Raw genomic sequence first — 22,527 nt, 5'->3', positions numbered from 1 at the left:
TTTGAGGCTGGTTTTGTGTCGTAGTATGTGGTCTTCCTAGAGAATGTTCCATGTGTGCTTGAAAAGAATGTGTATTCTGGTTTTTTCGGATGTCATGTCCTGAAGATATCAATTAAGCCTAACTGGTCTATTGTGTCACTTAGGATCTCTGTTGCCTTATTGGTTCTCTGTCTGGAAGAACTGTCCATTGATGTCAGTGGGGTGTTAAAATCTCCTACTATTACTGTATTCCCATCAACTTCTACCTTTATTTCTGTCAGTATTTGTTTTATATATTTAGGTGCTCCTATATTGGGTGCATATATGTTACCAAGTGTAATATCCTCTTCTTGTATTGATCCTTTTATCATTGTATAGAGTCCTTCTTTATCTTTCTTTATGACCTTTGCTTTAATGTCTATTTTGTCTAATATTAGTATTGCCACCTCTGCTTTCTTGTCATTTCCATTTGTATGAAATACCTTTTTCCATCCCCTCACCTTTAATCTAAGTGTGTCCTTTTCCTTAAAGTGGGTCTTTTGTAGGCAGCATATTGTAGATTCTTCTTTTGTTATCCAGTTTGCCACTCTATGTCTTTTGATCAGAGAGTTTAGTCCACTGACATTTAAGGTAAGTATTGATAGGTTTGTATTTCTTGCCATCTTAGACTTTGTTTCCCAGTTGATTTTGTATTTCTTCTTTGCTCCTTTCTTTTTCTTTTTCCTTTTGTGGTTTGATGGTTTTCTTTTGTACTGTGCTTGAATTCTCTTCTTTTTGGTTCTCTGAATCTATTGTATGTTTTATATTTGTGGTTATCCTGGTTTTCAGGTATGTTAATCCATTAATATACCTACTTGCTTTCCACTGGTAATAATATGAGCTCAAACACATTCTAAAAAATCTATATTTTCTACTTCCTCACCCACATTTTGATTTTGATGTTCTATTTTACATTTTCATGTTTATCTTTTTGCTGTTCATTGCAGTTAAAATCTCCTTCGCAAATATTTTTTAAAATTTATGTACCGGCTTATTTAAGTGACCTATAATCTTTTCGTATATTTGCTTTTTCTATTGTGATTTTACCTTTCCTATAGATTCCTGTTTCTTTTCTATTTAGAGAAGACCTTTCAATATTGCTTTTACGGTAGGTTTACTATTGCTATATTAGTTTAGTTTTTGCTTGTCAGAGAAATTCTTTATCTCTCCTTGTATTCCAAATGATAATCTTGCTGGGCAGAGTATACTAAGTTGCAGGTTTTTCAGTCAGGACTTTGAATATATCTTGCCACTCCCTTCTGAGCTGTAGAGAAATCAGCTACTAGCCTTAATTTCTGTAGAGAAATCAGCTACTAGCATTAAGGGGGTTCTCTTGTAACTAACTATTTTGCTCTTGTTGCCTTAAGAATCCTCTCATCATCTTTAACTTATGCCATTTTAATCATGATGTGTTTTGGTGTGGGTCAGGTTTCATATCGTTTGGGGCCCTCTGTGCTTCCTGCACCTGGATACCTGTTTCCTTCTTTAGGTTTGGGTATTTTAGTTTTCAGCCATAATTTCTTCAAATACCTTTTGATCTCCCTCTCTCTCTCTTCTTCTGGAACCCCTATTATGCATAGGTTGGCAGGTTTCATATTATCCCATAGGTCTCATATATTGCTTTCATTTTTTTCATTTGCCTTTCTGTCTGCTGTTCTGATTGGGTGATTTCCACTATTCTATTTTCCAAATCACTTATTCCTTCCGTGTCATTCAGTTTGCTATTCATTGCTTCTAGATTGGTTTTTATCGCCGCAACTTATTTGTCTCTTTTTGATTGGTTCATCTTTATAGTTTCTAGTTCCTTATTACAGTGATCTGCATTTCTATCAATAATCTTAGTTCATTTAGCATTTTTATTACCTCCTTTTTGAACTTGGGGTCTAGTAGAATGGTAAGGTCTGTTTAATTATTTGTTCTTTCAGGGGATTTCTCCTGCTCTTTTAATTGGGAGTAGTTCCTCTGCCTTTTCATTTTAGTTAAATTTGTCTCTATGAATTTAGGAGAAACAGTTATCTACCATGGTTTTTAAGGGGTGTATTTATGTCGGAGCATTCCTGTGTAGACTGTGCATGTCCAGCAGTTTTGGTGCGAGGGCTTGTTTTTGTACGGATGCCATCCACGTCTTTCCTCTGAGTGTGCTGGTCATTATCCCCTTAATAGGGGGTGTAGTTGGTGTTGTATTGTCTAGAGCATATGCTGAATGTGAGGCGGAGCTTCCTCTCTGCTCTGTGGCTGTTACTGCCCTGTTGGGGTGGGGTCTGCTCCCCAGTTGTTGGAGTAGAAGCCCTGAGGTTCAAGCTTGATCAGGATCCTTTGCCCTTGAGTGCGTTCCCTGCCCCAAAGGAGGTGTTTGCTGAAGGAACTGAGGCCCATGCGGTCACAGCGGGCCTATGTCCCACCTGTGTGGGCACCCAGGGTTCCATTCAGAAGCAGCCCAAAGTTGCATCCCTTTCTCTGTTGTGTTTGTCCCAGATCTAGTGCAAGGCTGTGGTGTGGCATAGGATGAGGCTGGGTGTCGGGGCATTGTGGCTGCAGGAATTGAGATGGATGTGCTGCTGCCTAATATCTGGGCTGTCTCTGTGGCAGACTTCTTTCAGGACTTGTCTGCCTGAGATCAAGTGCTAAGCTGTGGTGGTGGAGCAGGCAGAGCCAAGACACTCTCCCTGGGAAATCAACTGCTGTGTACGCCTGCCCAGGGCTCGTCTGCTCAAGATTCAAGGCTTAGTCTCTGTGTGTTCCTGTGGCACCACCTGGTATGCTCTGGTCTCCACGGCTCCACCCAGATCTCACCCCAGGCACCCTTGGTCTGTCTCTGTATGGATAGATCAAATCTTTGCCTAATCTCACACCAGGCTGTGGTGGGTAGTGAGCAGGGCCCCTTCGGATTGGGAAATGTGGCGAGGTGGCAGCCACCAGTGCAAGGCTCTCTCTGCCCTGACTGTTAGCAAGCCTGCATGCACACACTCTAGAGGGTCAAATTTTAGCACCTACTTTTTCCTGCCTGAATTCTGAAACAAGTAAGGTAGATGAATTGGAAGAGGAAAAATTAAAATATCAGCTTTATTACTGATGGAGCAGATACAGACCATGGCTTATGTGTGCAGCTTCCTAAGCCTTAGGTGCTGGCCTCATCTGCATCCAAAATACATAGGTCTTGCCTTGCAGCCTTTACCTCCAAGCTTACCACATGGCTCTATTGACACTGAAAGATGTATCCCAGAATGCAGTGGGTAAGAAAGGGAGTAGCAAAGCAAGCCCAGTTCCTACTTCCAAAGCCACTGCCAGTTAAGTTACTCCTTTACTCCTGGGAAGGCACAAATGGGAGCAGAGAGAGATCAAGAGAGTTGCCCTACTGGATATACCTTTGAATACAAGGAATAATCAGGACTCGGAATTACTCTCTTCTCAAAAGAAAGCAACACTGAGTAGTAGTCAATCATGGACATAGTGATTTACCATCAGTGAATGAAAAGTGCTAATCTTTCTACTCATTCAGAAAACATTTAAGGAATATCTGCTTTCTGTTAGTACCATGCTAGCATCTGAAATACAAAGCGTATAAAATATAGCTTCTAATCTCAAATAGTTTACATTCTATAACTATGCAATATATTCAAAATAAAATCTCAGAAATAATTTGAGGTATGCAATACAAATTAGAGATCTACACCACACTGTTAGAATCTTTGAATCTGACTTAAATTATGAAATCATCGAGATAATATCTACATCAAATTTTATAGACAAAACATAATCTTGAAAAACAATAAGCTACCTTAAATTCAACCAACTTCAATAATTCAGTTCTTATCAGATGTCTTACATTCTCAATTCTTTCAAGACCAAAACTTCCAACTTTCTGTATTTATAAAAATCTGGGGTTTTATTTTGTTTCTCTCTCAGACATATGATGCCTCCCTATCACTGCTAACACTCCATTTATTTAACATTAACATTTTATGAGTTCTGTAAAAGTGAAGAAGAATCATGTTTTGTTCCATTATTCTCTCAAAGATGGACTTCATTAAAACATGTTTCTTTGGGTTTTTGCCAAGCAACTAAGATAAAGATTAAGTAGTATAACAAGAACCTTCTGTTTCTTTCAGTAACAATCACCAATCAATAGGATTATGCTAAATTTCATGCTATAGCAGGTCATATTTTATCAAGGTTCCACTGCATTTACAATGAACAATAGCTCACTATGTAGATCCCTTTATTAACTCTCATAGTAGTTGTTTAGGTCTGGAAACTTTCCAACACAAAACTTTTAATGTCAATGTTGAAAATATCAACATATTAGAAAAACAAAATAGGATTATTTTCATGCAACTCCCAAAATACGTTAAAAGTATATATTCTTAAAAAGAAAAAGGTTATTGTTGTATAAATAAATATTTGTACATAATAGAAATAAAAATAGCTAATATTTATTCAGTGCTAAGAAACACTGGGTCTACGGTCTTACGTATATTACCCCATACGTTAACTTCATTATGGCCCTTTGAAATAGTAACTATTATCTCTGTTTCATGCATAAAGAAATTAATATAAAGGAAACAAAATTTAGCCAAAACTGAAGTATTTAAGTAATTGCTCAAAATCACAGCTAATAAGTATGAACAATGCTGGATACAAACTAGGATCTGGAGGACTCCAGGCCCAGACTCTTAAAGTATTCTGCCTTCAACAATCCAACCAAATGAGTGTACATATTTATATAAAGATTCTCACACGCTGTTAAATGCCAATATAAAAAAATAAATAAAATGTTTATATAACATACATTATATTACTATATGATAAAACTATATAAATTATAAATATTTATTATAAGTAACTAAATTATAAGTAACTTACCTTATTTATAGACATGCTTATAGATGTAGATGGATTTGAAATTATGCATCTCTGTACAGATTTTTAGATACTCAGATTATACCAGATGACTACTTATTCCATATAAATCCAAGTAACCTCACTGCTATAAATTAAAAGCTTAATACTTCACATATTTATACTAGCAAACTCTAAACATACTTGAAAGAAATATCACAATACATATATACACACGTATGTTTTCTATAGTAACATGACTAATTAATTAAGTAGATCAGACCTTACCATGAAGTTGATTCTGTAGAAACTGGCATGTACTGTGAAGATATAAATTATATATTCCTTTAAAATATGAATTATAAACTAAATATGCAGTATAGATTTTTTAAAAATTCACAGTGGAAAAGCAGACAAAGGGTATAAATCCCTGCCCTTATTTGAGTTCTTTTGGCTTTAATAGCTCATGAACAAAATCACCTGGAGAGCTTGTTAAACTACAGACCACGGGACCCAACTTCTTGTGTTTCTGATTCAATAGGTCTAGAATGGGTCTGAGAATTTGCATGTTTAGCCCATTCCCAGGTGATGCTAATGGTGCTGGTTCAGGGACCACATTTTGAGAAATATTCTTAAGAACCTCAAAGTATAAAATCAAATTTTAACCTCTCCATTTACCCTCATCATACAGATCAAATCTTGGGTACCAACTGCTTTGTGAGGATGTGGACAAGTGAGGAACATGTCCATCAGCAAGTAGTTTAAGTTGTTCCTGAGACTCCCAATATATTTGAATCACCTGAGGAGCTTCTAATAATTCAGGCCCCATCCGAAACTAATTAAAGCGGAATCTCTGGGTATGGAATTCAGGCACTCATAATGCTAAATCATCCCATGTGATTTCAATGTGCACTCAAGATTGAGAAAAACCGATACAGTGGTAAGAAAAGTCAAGAAATGCCCATACCCAGTGATGGCAAGCAGCAGCCAACATATTACACATCACAAGAACATGAAGATGGTCAGTCACTATGTATTGTTTTTCTATCAAATATATAAATGTTTATAGTTATTTACAACTGTATAATCAATACTGAAGTGGTCTTTCATAAATACAAACTATATTTATAATACAATTATGGTTTAATAATTACAGTCAAAAACTCATGTTGCAGCCTTTAATAGAAATTAAGTGAATATGAAAATTAAAATGGGGATGATTCTGATTAAAAGAGACTTGAGTCAGTCTGTAAAGGAAATTCAGTCATACAGAGATAAAGTGAGAAGTTTCCTGAAGAGGATGTAAGAAAATGTATAAAATTATTCTTAATCTACTCCTGATCCTTATTAATAAGCATCTTTTAATATATTAATTAGTTGTTCTGATGCTTCTATTCTTTGGGCTAGAAATCAATAAATTTAAACATGCAGATTTTGACGGACTCTTCTCACTAAATTTTTTTCAAATGTATATTCATATTGATATCTGCAGTTTTCGAATTAAGTGAACATTTCTTACATATCAAAAATAGTATTAGTTATGGCCAATCAAACCTTAATAATGTGATAGGTCTCACTGAAAAACTATATCATCAAGCAGTTCATTCACAAGACCCTTTTTCTGTATGTGTTATACAACTGTTCACTCAGAGTTGAGGAAATACTTTTAAAATGTTCAAGTATCATCTGTTAAAAACAATTTTTCTCTCCTGGGATTATATTAATGATAATATCTTTTATTTTTAGTCAAGTAATTCATACAGTATTAAAGACATTATTGCTCTAAAGAGATTTATTAATTGCCGTTTTACAGTAATGTTATATTTTTGCCTTAGAAACATAAACGAAAATTAACAGAACGCTAAATTGAATAACATCAGTATTGAACCTATTTTGTTGAATTACTACTATGAACAAAGTGTTGTAAAAGCAGTGAATAATTATGGTGAGATAACCTAAAAACAGGGGTTGGCAAACTGTAAGGCAAGATACTAAATACTTTAGGCCTTGTAAGTGCACTTACAGTCTCTGTCATATTCTTCTTCTCCTTCTTTATCTTCAACAACCATTTGCAAACATAAAAACATTTATTGGCCTGGAAGCTATACCAAAACAGACTATGAGCTGGATTTGTCTCATGATCTGTAGGTTGTTGACCTGTGACCTAAAATGCTTTTAGAGTATATTACAATTATTACCACTGTGGTTTTTGAACCAAGGTTTGAGTAATACCATCTGCAAATGTGCAGCCACATTTAGAGAACATTCATGAAAGTGACCAAGAATTGAAAATGGTTACAAATCTGCATAATTAATCCAGAATTGTGGAAACCAACGATTCAGAAACACTGAGTTTTACAATAGTAACACTACTAGAATAAGCACAGAGGACACCTAAAATAGAGACAGCTGTGCATGATTTACTTTAGTTTTAGCCATAAAATTCAATATCATTTGCCAAGAATCCGAATTATGAGGCAAAGAATAAAAAAGCACAGACTTCTAGTAATGAAGTGTCACCCACAGAAGAGGAAAATAAATGCAAGTATTACATATACTTGAATAAGGACAATATTCGGTAACATAGGATGTAATTTATTTGTCCATGAATCTATATCCAAAAGCGTATGCATAGTTTTATTTTTAAAAAGCGTATATAATGATTCCTATTTTTATGCTGGAAACATTCCTTTTACCCTCAAAATATACATCCTTAAAATGCAAGTTTTTATTATGTGAGATAGATTAAATTATACTATACTGATACACTATAAACATAGTTTATGTATTTGATAGTATTTCATGAATAATGTTCTGGCTAGGCCAGTTAAAAATTGCTTAGCTACCTTTAAAAACATTTTTGTTGTTGTTGTTATTCTTTAGAAGACTTTTGAGAAAGCAGTCATACGACATATACATTTGTGTGTGTGTGTGTAAATATATATATATATAGCATCCATTCATATAAGAATCACTGAGCTTGAAATAGAATATTTTTCTTAAAAGACTGTTTTTACTTTTGCCTGGAAGCTTCAGTACTCATTATTAGTCTTCCATCTCAGGGAGAAAAAAAAAATTGTACAAAAAGAACCATTTCAAGACCAATTGACTTTATTGCCTACATACCAATTCTGCAGGATTCTTTGGGAAATGAGGCAGAAGGAAGCTGTTGAGAAAGCACAGTAGGAATCCATCTAGGAAAAAAAATTAATATAAACTAAATCACATCATCTCGGTATTTTACAGAAGGCTGTGAAGACATACGAAAGAGTGACTATGTCTTAATCGAAAAAAACAAGCCAGGAAGTACACATTTGCAATTTATGAGACAGTTTATATTATGCACAAATAAATAATATATGATATGTAACCTTATTATTATGAAGTCTTTTGATATATACATATATAAATTTTAAATGTACACTAAAATACTTACATGTATAAAAATGGCTATTTTTTGCCTTTGAAACATTTCCTAATCACTTTAGCTCTGTTCTTCAGGTTGTTTAACTGGAGAAATTCATCTTATTGCTGGTTAAAAATGACCATAGGGCTTCCCTGGTGGCGCAGTGGTTGAGAGTCCGCCTGCCGATGCAGGGGACACGGGTTCATGCCCCGGTCCGGGAAGATCCCACATGCCGCGGAGCGGCTGGGCCCGTGAGCCATGGCCGCTGAGCCTGAGCATCCGGAGCCTGTGCTCCGCAACGGGAGAGGCCCCAACAGTGAGAGGCCCACGTACCGCCAAAAAAAAAAAAAAAAAAAAAATTACCAGTAACCATGGTTTAGTGTTTAGAACTCACTGGATTAGTGTCTTACTGAAACTCCAGGGGGTAGCCATTGTGGATCAGTTAGAGCACCACTAAAGAAGGCGGAACAAAATTCTGTGCCCACCAAATATTCTGCGGTTAAGAGCAGTTCTTTTACAAAGGGATTAACTAGAGTGGTGTTGAGGCACTGGAGCCGCATAGGTGATGAAGAGGAAAAAATGCAGTTGTGCATGTAAGCCCTGAATACCTATTCCTAACTCCTGCTATGTAGGAATTGTCAGATCATGCTCCCCATGGGTCTACTTTCACAAATCATATACCTAAATGGCAAAATAATGTATTTTAAATGTTAACGTGAATCATTTTCTCTCCTTTTTATTGTCAAATACACATTACCCAACACCTTCACTGAAGAAATATTAAGTCAGTTTTCAGGCTTCCACAGCAGTGGGCTCACAGGACTTCAACAATGGCCCCTGTTTGGTGAAATTGCTACTTTGACTAATTATTTCCATTGTGCTGTCACTTGTTAATTATTTGAACAAACACTTACATGTCTGCTATTTTGTTTGCTACAATCTGTGAAGAAATATTTAAATATTTTCCTACTCTCAAGGTTTGGGGAGAAAGACATGTAAAGCACAAAGATAAGGGTTGCTATAATAGAAGGATGCAAGACAGGCATTGAAGGCATAATGTATTAGTAAATTTTACACACTTAGAGTAGTACAGATTTCAGAGAGAAGATGATGCTTCAGAATAATCTTTAAAAATTATTTTAAAGAACACAACATTGTAAATCAACTATACTTTAATAAAAATCATTCAATAAATATACATTAAAAGACAGAATGGAAGAAAGATTAAAGTTTAAAAGTATCAGATGATTAATATATTTGACTAATAAGAAACATTAGGTTATATGAAGATTTTTTCACCTGTTCTGATATCTTGCTTTTCTAGTAATGAAAGGACAAAAGTCCTTTCCAATAAATATAATTAGTATTAGGAAAAAAGCACAGACTTTTAAATATTAAAAAAACTATCATTAAAGTTTACTTACCAGAGAACCACAATAAATACACTGAATTACATATTTCTAATTCCAATGTGCTGGAACAAAATTTACTTTAATATAGGACATATACATGAAGGTAGTCTAAGGGATTTATTCTTCCAATGCTAAAATGTAGCAAAACTCAGAGGCTGCTTGCATAATATATTTGTACTCTAAAATATTTATCAATATTAGATAAAATTGTTTCATGGAAGAATAGAAAAACAATTTCTCCAGTTTAGAGTAAGGGACATATAAAATAATTGTATGAAAAAAGTTATCCTGCTCCCAAAGCAAAAGCCCTCTTAACCTACAAAAAGTGACAATGGGACAAATTGGTAACAAATCAGTTATCTAACAAAAAACTTACATTTTCTGATATAAGCTTTTTTTCACTGTTCATTCTCCATTCAGGTAAAGTGGGTGGCTGAAATCTATTCAGCTGGCAGTAAGAGGGAAGTAAGTCTGACACATATTTTATATGTACCCATCATATTGGAAAAAATAAAGAATTTATATTATGAAAATGAACTTCTGACTCATAGTTTTACTTGCAGAAAAAAATGGAAAACTTAGCCTTAATGTTTATTTCACATAACACATAACCATCAATGAAAGGAGTGCTATGTGACCTTTCTTGAATTAACACTCTCAAATACTAAACTCTCAAATTCTGCTTTATTTGAAATAGAACAAATATGTTCTGTGTTTACTATTCGTCTGCACAGAAATACAGGGCTGACTGTGATAAATTAGGGTGGCAACTGAGAATGAGACATGTTTCAAGAATTGTGTCAGATCCAAAGGTTAATATTGGCTTTATCTTTAAATTTCCTCTTTTTAATATGCTGAACAGCCAGGAACTGATTATGTGCATATCATCAAAATAGTTTTCTTCTCTATCAAAAATTGTTATCTACAATCTTTCTAAGATTTCAATAAATCCATTGATTAAAAACAGAAGTGTTTTTAAGTTTTGCAGGAGAGAAACACATTAAGAAACATTACTGTGAATTTCATGAAGTATTTGTACTTCTTCATGTACTAAGCTAAGGCTTATTTTTCAAATTTGTAAGGCTCTATTACAAGTATGCCTTGAAGTATACTATTAGAGATACAAACTAAGATAAGAAGATACTCCCCTCTTTGTATTTTAGTGCTATGAATTTCCCTCTCAGCACTATTTTAGCTGCATCTCACAGATTTTGAAATAATATTGTATTATTATTTTATTCTATTCAATACACTTTTTAAAGGCTTTATTTTTTTAAGCAGTTTCAGATTTATAACAACATTGAAAGGAAAGTACAGAGATCTCCCATATGTCTCATGCCCACAAACTTCCATAGCCTCCCCATTATCAACATCAATCACCAGAATGGTACATTTTTTTATTTTACCAAGCATAAGCCTACATTGATACATCATAATTACCCAAAGTCCATAGTTTATTTTATGGTTCTCTCTTGATATTATACTTTCAATGGGTTTGGACAAATGTATGTTCAATATATTATTAAATTTCCCTTGAGACTATCTTTTTAATTCATGGGTTAATTAGAAGTGTGTTGTTTAGTTTCTAAGTGTTTGGAAATTCTCCTCATCTTTTGCTATCAAGTTTTAGATTGATTACATTGTGGCCAGAGAACATGGTCTGTATGATTTATTTTCTTTTAAATCTGCAGAAGTTTGCTTTATGGCCCAGGATATGGTATATCTTGATCTATATTCCCAGGACATTGGAAAAGAATGTGTATGTTCTGCTGTTCTTGGTTGGAGTGCTCTATAAACATCAATTAGATCTTATTGGTTAATGGTGGTTTTAATTTCTTATATAGGCTTTCAGTCTCCAACTATAACTGTGGATTTGTCCATTTATTTTCAGTGCTATCAGTTTGTGCTTCACATTATTTTCCAGCTCTAATGTTTTTTTTTTTTGGTGTATATACATTTAGGATTTCTATGTCATTGTGGTAGATTAATCCTTCTATCATTAGGCAAAGTTCCTTGCTGTTCCTGGTAATTTCCTTTGCTCTAACATCAACTTTATATATTAATATAGCTATTGTTGCTTTCTTTTGATTAATGTTTGCATGGTATACTTTTTCCATCTTTTCACTTTCAAGCCACATATATAATTACATTTCAAGTGAACTTCTTGTAGACAGCAAACAGTTTGACAGGGTTTTTTAATCCACTCTACCAATCTGTTGTTTAGTTGTATATTTAGCCATTAAAATTCAAAGTAATACTGCTATGTTTGGGCTTAATTCTGTCACTTAATTTTTTTGTTTTCTGTTTTTTTCTGCTCTTCGTTTCTATTTTCTTTTCTTTCCTTACTGGGGCTTACTGGAACACATTTTAGAGGTCCACTTTGAAGAAAATATAGTGTTTTGGAGTGTATCTCTTCATAGAGTTTTTTGCTGTTTGTTTTTTAGTAGTTGCCCTAGCTATAATACTCTATATACAAAAATTATCAAACTCTACTAGTGACTCTATTTTACTACTTCAAGTGAAGTACAGAAACCTTGCCTCCCCTCATGTACCTTCTTTCCCTTCCCCATTTATAATACATTTGTCATAAATATTTTCTCTATACCCATGGAGAACCATATTAGATACTTATAATTATTGCTTCAACCACTAAACATAATTTGGAAAGCCCAAGAGGAGAAGTTTTTATTTATTATATTCAGCCATATTTTTATTTATGTATTTTCCTTCCTTCCTGATCTTCCCAGATTCCTTCTTTTATAATTTTAATCCTGTTCAGAGAACTTCCTTTAGTAATTCTTTTAGAGGAGCTCTGCTAGATATAAATTCTCTTCATTTTCTTTCATATAATAATCTCTTGATTTCCCCCTTCATTCATGAGGAATATTTTCACTGGATATGGAATTCTGGGTTGAGAATAATTTTATTTCAGCACTTAAAAAATATAGTAGCAGTGCCCTCTGTCCTCTTAGTTTTATAATGAGCTATCTATAGTTATTTAAATTGTTTTTTCCACTCTAAGTGAGGTTTTATTTCTCTCTGGCTGCTTTCAAGATTTTTGTTTCTTAGTCTTCAGAGGTTTACTATAATATTTCTTGACATAGATTTCATTGGGCTTATCCCAATTGCAATTTTCTAAGCTTCTTGAATCTGTACTTTTATCATTTTTGAAAAAAAATTGGAAAATTTCAGCAATTATTTCTTTAAATACTTTATCATCCTGATCTATTTTATCCTTTCTTTCTGTGATGTTGGTGACCCAAATATTAGATCTTTGGTCTTAATCTCACATGTCCCTGAGGCTCTGTTCATTTTTTGTGTGTACTTTTTTCTCTGTTTTCAGAATAGGCTATTTCTGTTGTTCTACCTTTAAGTTCACTGATTCTTTCTCTTTCCCATTTCTACTGTTGAGCCCATCCACTGAGGTTTTTTAATATTGGTTATTATATATTTTTTAGTTCTAAAATTTATATTTGTTCCTCTCTATATCTTCTATTTTCTTAACATCTTTATTGGAATATAATTGCTTTACAATGGTGTGTTAGTTTCTGCTTTATTACAAAGTGAATCAGTTATACATATACATATGTCCCCATATCTCTTCCCTCTTGCATCTCCCTCCCTCCCAGCCTCCCTATCCCAACCCTCTAGGTGGTCACAAAGCACCAAGCTGATCTCCCTGTGCTATGCGGCTGCTTCCCATTAGCTATCTATTTTATGTTTGGTAGTGTATGTATGTCCATGCCACTCTTTCACTTTGTCCCAGCTTACTCTTCCCTCTCCCTGTATCCTCAAGTCCATTCTCTAGTAGGTCTGCATCTTTATTCCTGTCTTGCCCCTAGTTTCTTCTGACCATTGTTTCTTTTTTTTTTTTTAGATTCCATATATCTCCTATTTTTTTGCTGAAACTTTCTAATTTTAATTTCATTTGCTTCAAACATGTTAGCAAATGTTCATTTAAGTATTTTTTTGATGGGTATTTTAAAATCCTTGTCAGATAATTCTAACATCTGTTAGTTGTCTTTTCTCATTTAGCTTAAGGTCTTGCTGTTCTTGGTATAAAGAGTATAGACATTTTAGCTATTATCTTATAAAACACTGGATATTGATTAAATCTTGTTTTAGAACTTTCTGAAAACAATCCAGTGAGTGAAGAGGGCTGCTGCTTCATTACTGCCAGATGGAGTGGAAGTCCAGATTTCAAATTCAGCCCCCATTGACATTTGAGGTGCATGAGAGGATCCCCATAACTGCTGGGTTGGAGTTTCCCAAGTGTTCTCCACTGACACTGTGTTGTATGTGTTGGAGAGTGGAAATGATCTTGTTACTGCTGAACGCTGGTGAATGTCTTGATTCTTCATTAGGCCTCCTCTAACAGCACTGCAGTGACCCGAGATGGTGGGGACAGGGGGGCACGGGGAGGATGCCTCATTACTACTGGGTGGTAGTGAAAGTCCATGCTCCCCACAGTCTCCTCTGATATCATAAATTGTGAGGGGCTCATTATTTCATGGCAGGGATGAAAGTCCTGGCTGCCCACTTAGTATTCTCTGACAATACCCGGATATCTCCATTTGCCGTTTCTCACACCACCTTGGTATCCCCACTTGTCCTTTGCTGGCTTGAGAGTGGGTGGAGCAACAGATTTTTCTGTGATGTTTGGCTGGAGTAGATTCAATGCTCTTCACCCCTTTCTAGTTGATTGGCTAGAGAAAGCAGGATTTACTTGGGCTATTTGTTTTTCTGTCCTTATGGTGTTTCTGAGATGCTTACTTCTCCAGTATCCAGTCTGGGATATATGAAGCAAAAAGAAAATCAAAGAACTTACCACTATATTGTTTCTTGGGTCCTGAGATCCCTAGCTGGTTTGCCTTCCTCTCTCCACCTGTGAGAGTCTTCTAAGTTTGTTTTACATATAATGTCCAGGAATTGTAGTTCTATTTATTGGGAGGAGTAGGAAAAAGTATGTCCACTCCATTTTTCCAGAAGCAGAAATCCTGACTTAGGTTAACCATTACTCAGACAGCTCTGTTGCAAATAGGAGGCAAGTGTAGAATAGGGAGAGTAGTTAGAAGGCTATTGCCATAATTCAGGGGACTTAAATCAGCATAGTAACTTTGAAGATGATGAGATGAGGTACTGTTAAAATAAATGAAATAAATATTTGCTGATGATTTAGAGACAGTGTGAGGGAGAAAGAGAGCAATGAAATATGATTCTAAAATGTTTAGTCTAAGCAATGGAGTTACCCTCAGCTGAAATGAGAAACACTGTATATGAGCCTAATCTGGTATGATCTGAACGGAATGAGAGATCAGAAGTATGGCCTTCATATGTAATATAGTAATATATATTAAAATCCAAATGGAAATACATTGCCTAGTCACTTGTAGATGTGATTCAGAGTTCAGTAGAGAGGCCTGAGCTGGACATATAAATTTGGGAATCATCATGGTATTTAAAACCATGAGAAAAAGATCATTAAGGGAAGGACAGAGCTAGAGACAAGGACAAAAGAGAGCCCTAGGGCCCTTAAAGGTTAAAAGGTCTGAGAGAAGAAGAGGAATCTGCAAAGAAGAATGAAAAGAATTGGCCAGAAAAGCAGAGTAAAATCAGAGTGTGGCATCTTGAAATCAAGTGAAGAAAGTTTGTCAAGAAGAAGGGTAAAGTCATCAGTATTAAATGTTTCTGGTAAGTCAAGTGACATGAAGTCTGAGATTTATGATTGGATTTGTTATATAAAACACACTAATATATAAGTTTCCTATGAGTTCTGCAAAACATCAATACAAACGGGGCAGCTTAAAATAATACAAATGTATTCTCTCACAGTTCTGAAAGGCAGAAGTCTGAAATGAAGGTGTCAGCAGTGCTGTATTCCTTCTAGAGGCTTCTAGGGGAGAATCCATTCCTTGCCTCTTTCAGTGAGGAGTTGGCAGGGATGTACGTTAGCCACCTTTGACTTGTGGCCTGATAACTCCAGTATCTGCCTCCATTTTTAACACAGCTTTTTCCTCAGTGTGTAGTCTAATTTCCCTCTTCCTCTCTCTTACAAACACACTTGTGATGGCTTTTGGGTCCCAACAAGATAATCCAAAATATTCTCCTCATCTCAGTATCCTTAAAATTAGTCATTTCTGCATAAACTTTACCATGTAAGGTCATATCCACTGGTTCCAAGGATTAGAAAATTGGTCATATCTTTGAGAACTATTATCAACCTATTACAAAAGACAAAACACATATATAAAATACGTTAACTTTTTACTAATTTATTAGGATGTTAAATGAGGCAATTCCTGTTTTCTGAAAATTCTGACTAAAAAGGAATGTTGAGAACAATTGTGATAAGTACTCACTGCCAAGCTTGAAACAAGAAAAGAAAACCAGGCTTCTTATGCTTACAGCATATCTCACTGCTGACCTATATGAAAGATGCTTGGAGGCATTTCAGAGATTCTTTGGAGATTATTTGGAGGAGAATCTCTTTGTGGTATTTCCCCTCACATGGCCAAATGAAGAAGTCAAAAGAAAACAGTCAAAAAAGTTGTAAAGGTAGCTTCCAGAAATGAAAAGTTATCTCAGCTGAAAACTTCTGCAGAAATCAAAAGGCTCAGTGCTGATGAGAGGCTGCAGCAGAGAGCAGCTAAGAATTATATCTGTCCCCTTGAGCTTGCATATCCTTTACTGTAGAAGAGCTGAAGCTGGTCAGCATTGACAAGGTTAGAAATAAGAAGATAAGCAAAAATGTACAAAAATCTTTTGTGGGCCAAATGGACATGACAGAACATAACCTGGTAGGAACCATCTTGAATGAACATAATCTGAAAGGAATGGCTGCCTCTTAGGCTGTGTGGATCCTAGCAGAATGTGAATCATCGGGAAAGGAGAAAGGGGGAAGCTATAAGAGGTCAGACAAGGAATGTAACATCTGCACCAGGCAGAGGGAACCAACAGTCAGAATCCAAGAACACTAGAAGGTAAAACTGTATCTTCATCTGGTCCTTCTCTTCCTGCCCACCTTTCCATCCTTGGGAAACCAAAAGCAGTGGAATGGGTTCTGGGAAAGGAGGACGTGGAAAAAGAAGAGCAAAAGAACATTTGAGGTATACCTTCCTCATAGCTGAAATGCAAGGGAGTCAGGACTGAGCTGTTCTAAATTTGATGTATGATGGAAGTTTTCATTTACATAATAATGGAATTTTAAATAATTAAAAATCAGGGAAAAAAACCCCGAGAAATTGAATATAACACAAACAGATAGAAAGATATACCATGTTTTGGATTGGAAAAATCAATATTGTTAAAATGACCATACCACCCAAGGCAATCTACAGACTCAATGCAATCCCTATCAAATTACCAATGGCATTTTTCACAGAGCTAGAACAAATAATTGTAAAATTTGTATGAAAAAAATAAAAGCCAAAACAATCTTGAGAAAGAAGAATAGAGCTGGAGGAATCACGATCCCTGACTTAAGACTATACCACAAAGCTAGAATAATCAAAGCAGTATGGCACTGGCATATAAACAGAAACATAGACCAATGGAACTGGAGAGAAAGCCCAGAAATAAATCCACATACTATGGTCAGTTAATCTAGAGCAAAGGAGACAAGAATATATAATGGAGAAAAAATGACAGTCTCTTCAGTAAGTGGTGCTGGGAAAACTGGAAAGCTACATGTAAAAAATGAACTTCGAACATTTCTAACACTACATATAAAAATTAACTCAAAATGGATTAAAGACCTAAATGTAAGACAGGACAGTATAAAAGTCCTAGTGGAAAACATAGGCATAACACTCTTTGACATGAATCACAGCAATCTTTTTTGGATCCATCTCCTAGTGTAATGGAAATAAAAGCAAAAATAAACAAATGGGACCTAATTAAACTTAAGAGCTTCTGCACAGCAAAGGAAACCATAAACAAAATGAAAAGAGAACATACAAAATGGGAGAAAACATTTGCAAATGAAGTGACTGACTATGAGGGATTAATTTCCAAAATATACAAACAGCTCATGCAACTCAACATCAAAAAAACAAACGATCCAATAAAAAATGGGCAGAAGACCTAAATAGACATTTCTCCAAAGAAGACATACAGATGTCCAAAAAGCACATAAAGAGATGCTCAATGTCATTAATTATTAGAGAAATAAAAATCAAAACTACAATGAGGTATCACCTTACACCACTCAGAAGGGCCATCATCAAAAAGTCTACAAATAATAAATGCTGGAGACGATGTGGAGAAATGGGAACCCTCTTACACTGCTGGTGGGAATGTAAATTGGTGCAGCCACTATGGAGAATAGTATGGAGGTTCTTTAAAAAACTAAAAACAGAGTTACCATATGATCCTGCAATCCTGATCTTGGGCATATATCCAGAAAATACAAAAACTCTAATTCAAAAAGATACTTGCATTCCAATATTCACAGCAGCACTATTTACAATAGCCAAGACATAGAAGCAATCTAAATGTCCATGGACATATGAATGGTTAAAGAAGATGTGGTACACATATACAATGGAGTATTACTCAGCGATAAAAAGGAATGAAATTGGGTCATTTGCAGAGACGTGGATGGATCTAAAGACTGTCATACAGAGTGAAGTATCAGAAAGAGAAAAACAAATATCATGTATTAATACATATATGTGGAATCTAGAAAAATGGTACAGATGAACTGGTTTGGAAGGCAGAAATAGAGACAAAGATGTAGAGAACAAATGTATGGACACCACGGGGGGAAACTGGCAGGGGGCTGGGGTGGTGGTAGGATGAATTAGGAGATTGGGATTGACATATATACACTAATATGTATAAAATAGACAACTAATAAGAACCTGCTGTACAAAAAATAAAAAAATAAAACAAAATTCAAAAATTCAATAAAACAAAAAAGATGTGGTATGTATGTGTGTGTGCCTATATATATATAACTCAGCCATAAAAAAGAATGAAATAATGCCATTTACAGCAACACAGATGGACCTAGAGATTATCATACTAAGTGGAGTGAGACAGAGAAAGACAAATATCATATATCACATATGTGGAATCTAAAAAAATGATACAAATGAACTTATTTACAAAACAGGAATAGACTCAGAGACATAGAAAACAAATTTATGGTTACCAAAGGGGAAAGCGGGGGGAAGGGATAAATTAGGAGTTTGGGATTAAAAATTGCATGCTACTATATATAAAATAGATAAACAACGAGGACCTACTGTATAGCACAGAGCTATATTCAGTATCTTGTAATGACCTATAATGGAAAAGAATCTGAAAAATATATATATATTATACATAAATGTATGACTCACTCTGTCATACACCTGAAACTAAGACAACATTGTAAATCAACTATTTCAGAGAAAAAAAAATCAGGCTATTAACAATTGAAACTATCTGAAAACCTGTGAGATCTAACAGATAAAAAGAGAGATTCTAAATTTTTTTCTGTGGGGAAACACTGAAAGGAAAAGAAAAAAAAGTATTTCCCAGTTATACTCTCTCAAGTTCAAACCTTTTTATAATGGATATATTAGTAACACGTGGATTTTTTATATGTAAATAAATACCATCTTTATTTCCCCATTAAAGCAAACAGTACGTTAATTTACAGCATCATGCTGTGTATAAACTATCTGAGCAATTTTAGGTCACTCCCTGTCATGACAATGCTATCCCTCTCTTCCTAGCTCACGCTGACACTAAAAAAGGCAATTCCCTCATTTCAGAAGAAAGTTCATCAATGGAGACTCTTTCTCCATAGCAAAAGAAATACGTATTTCCCCATGCCCCAAACTGCTCCAAACTCACACTACATACTTTTAGTGTATGTTGAAATATATTTTGCAAATTCCAAAACTGCCCTAGGGGAAACTATGAATACAACTATAAACGGAAGAAATAAAGGGTTTTTTCCCCATTCAAAACTGCAGCAACAAATCCCAGAGAGTAATATTTTCCAAAGTTGGGGAAGGCTTGAATCTTTACAGTGGAAAAAGGGGACCTGCAGACCAAACATTTTACTGGGTGAAGCAGTGCATGGAAAGAATCTACTGCAACATACAAAAAAAACAGTAAAAGAAAAAAAAGGTATCTTGATGTAGCAGAAGTTAGCAATCAAAATAAGGTTCAGTGATGATTTGCGTGATTTGAGGAATGCAGCTGCCCATCCTGCCAACAAACCCAGGAAAGGTAGCCCAGCTGTTTCCAACGAAGAACTGCAACAATGGGAATTTTGTTCTCTGCGAGACATGAGGATTAGCTGCCAATGATCCCAGTTGTGTGTAGGACCACACACAATTCAAACAGAAACCCAAAGTACAGCATTTGCGTGTCTTTGATATTTGTAAAAATCTCAACTAACCCCTTAATATAATACACCATTTGCGAAATAATTATGGAGAAGTACGACTCCAGAGTCTTTTTAGAAAGATGACTTCAGAAATGTTCACTGGTCTCTACTCTAAGTTGTTTAAATAGATGCCCATTTCATTATCTAAACTGATTAAAAATATTTTGCATCGTTTTCCCCAAATATATGTTTAGAGGTAAAAATTATAGGAACGACTGCTTTGATTGATGGCAGTCCACACATGTGCCCATCTCATTCTTCATTATATGCTCAGCCTTTACTTTGAATAGACACTTTTCCTCTCTCATTCCTACTTAGAAAAATAAAACGTGGTTCTACTTTGATTAATAATGTACCTTTGTAAAGAAGAAAATGTGTCGCATTTTGGAAAAAAAGCAAATGACTCAATAGAAAAATGGAAAATTATCAATGCTAAAAAGAGAACAGTGCTGATCTTTGATTTGTTATATATAGTGTTTCCATGGTTGTCCATGAGCCATGGGAGAAAGTTCAAGCCTTTTCAGGGCATAAACATACTCATTCCCACATCTCACCTTCAGTCACATCTCCAGCTGCTACCTGCTTTGCCCCCTATAATCTGAATGAAAAAGTAACTTTTCACTTTTCCAAAATTGTTATTTTTTAACTTCTCTGTCTTGTCAGATGCAATGTCCTTTGCCAGTAATAAATCTATCTAGCAAACCTCTGTTCATTTTTTTAAGATCCAGCTCAAATTTCACTTTAAGTAAGCCTTTCTTGAGCAATTTCATGGAGAGGTCCTGTGCCATCCCTTATGTTTTTACATACTTTTATAATGGTCTTATCACACTGTATTATAACATATTGTTTATGAGAGCATCTGTCTTCAGTGGATTGAGAGTTCTTTAAAAACCGGGGTTTGTCATATTAATATCTATATTCCTTAGGATTGATTGTTTGGCATATGATAGACATGAAGTAAATATTTCTTGTATTTATGAAAAAATTAATATGCCAGTGAGTCCATTTTTTATGTCTTGGCACTAAACATAAGGTGCTGTCTCTGAGCCTAAGCCTCCCCTAACACTGCCCTGTGAACAGGACTGAAGCAAAAGATAGTCATGCCTTTTGACTGACTTAGCCCCCAACCAAGCATGAAAAGGTATCAGCTAAGGTAAACTGTTCCAGGGCATCTCAATGTTCCACTGTCCACAAGTGCTTGTAACAATGTCCTACCCCCGCAAAAAAGTAAACTGCTACACAAAACCCGAAACCCATGTTGAAAGAAAAAAAGAATTTTTTTTTTTGTAGAGACTACTATAAGCCATGGATAAATAGTCTAAAAGTATGTTACTACTGGCCCCTTCTTTCAAGGTCTTATTCCTTTTATGAAAATGTTACATTTTTATTGTATCAGTAAAAATAATACAGAAATATGTACAGAAACATGCCCCTCTGTACACATTTAATTCTACCTTCTAAAGTAACCAGGATTATCAATTTGGTATCTATCCTTCCACATATATAGATATATATATAAACACACATACACACACACACATATATGTTTGTGTGTGTGTGTTCAAGTGTGCACGTGCCTTTGGGATATACTGTTCTTTTTTTATAATATTGAGATCCAACATTATTATGCATCCTTCTTTTTTAGATTTAACTTTTCTCTTCCTTTTCCATTTTTTGTTTTGTTTTGTTTTGTTTTGTTTGCGGTACGTGGGCCTCTCACTGTTGTAGCCTCTGCCGTTGCGGAGCACAGGCTCCGGACACGCAGCTCAGCGGCCATGGCTCACGGGCCCAGCCGCTCCGCAGCATGTGGGATCTTCCCAGACCGGGGCACGAACCCATGTCCCCTGCATCGGCAGGCAGACTCTCAACCACTGCGCCACCAGGGAAGCCCCTTCCTTTTCCATTTTTTACCAAAGTCTGAAACATTGACAGGACTAGAAATCCTCGAGGGCACTGTTTGAGGACTTTCTTCTTCCTTCACTAAACACTGAATGTGACATATTTTGCCCCACTATACAGTCCTTCAGTCAACTAGGAAATCAAATAGGGCTATAATTTCTGTACTTCAAAGGACACCATTTTACACAATAACAACTTACAACACCCAGACAAGTCTGATTAGGTTGTCTCTCTCTCTCTCTCCTCCACCCCCCGCCCCCATCCCTCTCCCTGTCCCTCGCTCTCCCTCTATCTCCTTCCATCTCCCTCTCTCTCCTCTCAGGCACGTGCAAAACTCACACAGGTCCACCAAGAGGTGGAAGCAATGCCTCTATTCTGTTTTTCATTCAATGTCTATTTTCAATTTTTTTTTTTTTCAAGAGTATTTCTGTTTGAGGTTTTTATTTAGAGAAGCATAACTTACTAACTCATCCAACACAGGGACCATGATGTAGTATGTTACCCCTATCAAGTGATATTTTGTACACTGTAGATGCCAAATATGTATTTTTGTTATGAATGAATGGGTG

Source organism: Phocoena sinus, chromosome 9 (assembly GCF_008692025.1).
Source record: "Phocoena sinus isolate mPhoSin1 chromosome 9, mPhoSin1.pri, whole genome shotgun sequence".
NCBI classification, from domain to species: Eukaryota; Metazoa; Chordata; class Mammalia; order Artiodactyla; family Phocoenidae; genus Phocoena; species Phocoena sinus.
This window is presented reverse-complemented; position numbering follows the sequence as displayed.